A 2,512-nucleotide genomic window follows, 5' to 3' on the forward strand; every position below is an offset into this window, starting at 1 on the left:
GCCCCGTGCCCGCCCCGGCGCCTGTCCCCATCCTTCAGCGACAGCCCCCCCTGTCCTGCTTCCCCGGAGCCGGGCGGCTGCTCCAGCCCAGGCAGAGGCTGGAAGCCGGGACAGATGCTGCGGGCACGCGGGAGAGCAGAGCGGGTGACAAATCCGCTCCGCGGGGGCCCTGGGCTGTGGCCTCAGGTGCTTCCCCCATCCCCAGGACATCACTGGCCCCCAGCCTCCGAGCCCCTCCTGCTGGCAGGGATGTGCTGGGGGGGGACAGACAAGCTCCGGCCCATCTCTCAGCACAGGTTGATTCGGTTTGTCCCTGGGCCGAGATGAGCTTCACGTGGCCGTGAGTGCCCAGGTTAACCCAGAAGAGCTGGTTCTGCGCAGAAGGCATCTGTCTCCAAAACCTTTCAGCCAAGAAGAGCTTGAAAGAGCAGCAACTTCAACAGCACGCAGCAGGGAAGGAGACCTAAAGTGCCAGGGGTTTGCATTACACCCCTTTCCCACGGTGTTATTTCCCATCGCAGTAAATCACAAACCAGAGCCTGCCCGAGGCAGCCAAAGCAGCCGCAGCCCGCGGAGGGCAGAGCTCGGGTCACCCTGGGCAAAGGGAAGGGAAAAGGAGCCACTCCCGCGCTGGCAGGGGAGCTCCGCACGCTTTGTGCTCACAGAAGTAAGCGAGGGAGGGGCAGAGCCAAGAGGATTCGGAGCGAGTAGAACTGCTACGATCCAGACAAACCACCAAAAAACCACCCGCAAACCCCCCAACCCCTGAACTGATCAAAGTCCTTCCAGGAGCAACCCAGCGACCTCCAGCACCACAGATACATCCCAAGACATCCTGAATTTCAGCAACACCACGTCTGCTCCTGCAAAAAGTCTTTTTAAACTTGCAGCCGTGCACTAATCCATGCCCGAAGAGTTCAGACTTATTAACAGTGATTAATTAACGAGAGCAGAGAGGACCAACAAAGGCAGCCGCCCACGAGCAGCACGCTGGGTAGGATTTGGCTCTGACAGGGCACTTGTCTCACGCAGAGGACAGACAAGAGGAAGCACCTTGCAGCAGTTCATGGCGTTTGGACAGTTCCTCTCCCACGGGCTTAACCCCGTGTCTTAACGAGATGAGCACCGAAGCTGGTTCTAGAAGACCCAGGTCAAATAGTTACAGACGCTTAAGCTACATGAAGATGCTGGTAAATGTGTTTTATGCAGCAGTTGGAGAGAAACAGCCCAAAAAGCAGATACAGGGTTAAGTAGATCATCCATCGGAGGCAGAGCGAGCTGCCTCAGGGTGGAGGTGAGGAGCATGAGCCCTGAAGAAGCACCAGTAGATCACATCAGCAGCAAGATTACCTCTGGATTTCAGAGGTGGGGAAAGGAGACGAGGGTCACGTGCCTGGAGCTGCACAAACCCACCAGGCCTCTGCGTGCGCAAGGACGTGTTTTTTGAGCCCCTCGAAGCCTCCGGGTCCAAGGGGCAGCAGCACCCAGCGCCACACACAGACCCACCCGCAGAGCGCAAGCCCTTGGCCACGCCGGGTCCAAAGCTCCCAGAGAGGAGAGAGCAGCACGGAGAACGGTGGGCATAACGCCCCTGCCAGTGCTTTAACAGCCCACTGAGGCACAGCTAAGCCTGTCTGCTGATGTTAAGACGTGATTTTCAGGGCTGCCAATTGATTTCTCATGAAAACACAAATTCACAAGAAACTTTTCTTTTTGTCAAAAGGAAAAAAAAATGGAGACAGGCTTGTGTTTCTAGTCCAAATGTACTTCTCTTTATTCAAACCAGGGGTAATCACTGGTTAGTGCAAAATGCACCTAAACCTTTTGCCTGAGGGAAATCTACATCTTAACAAGGCCTCCGTTAACCCCTAACGAAATCCACAGAGGATTTGAAAGCGTTTGAAGCACAGATCCAACGCTGCGCTTTGTAAGTGACTCTGTGCGTCAACAAGTCTGCACCTGCCTTGTTACCAGCTCTATACCATCAGGTAACAAAAGCAAAATACACTCAGTAGATTTCTTTTAACTCCCAGAGTTTCTGAACCCATCCGCCCCACCACTAATGTCAGGAGTAAGGGGGTTGCATCTTACCCTCACTTCCAACAGTGCTAACGGAAACCCTGTTTTAAATTAAAAAATAAGCCAGCATACATAGTAGAAAATTTCTCTTAAAAATTTCACAATCTGTAAATGTATATATTTTTTTTCTTTTAAACATAAAAGTTTACAATATACGGTAAAACAAAGGCTCAGGAAAAATAATTTCAAAAAAAAAGAAACCTGAAGTTTTGAATTAAAGCTGAAGACATTTTTAAAACCCTGTAGTTTGAACCAGTGACATTTTCTTTATTTGTGCTGATGGGTTGGGTTAGAGAAAGGAAAATATTTAAAAACTGCAGTCCAAACACCCACAGCTTTGCCTTCAGAAGCCATCTGCCCCCACACCCCCCCAAGGTTCCCCCCAGCCAGGGCAGGCGTGGGGCAGGAGCTGGGGTGAGGCTTGGGGGGGGCC

The sequence above is a fragment of the Athene cunicularia genome (genome assembly GCF_003259725.1).
Source record: "Athene cunicularia isolate RWA chromosome 28 unlocalized genomic scaffold, athCun1 chr28_part1, whole genome shotgun sequence".
Taxonomy (NCBI): Eukaryota; Metazoa; Chordata; class Aves; order Strigiformes; family Strigidae; genus Athene; species Athene cunicularia.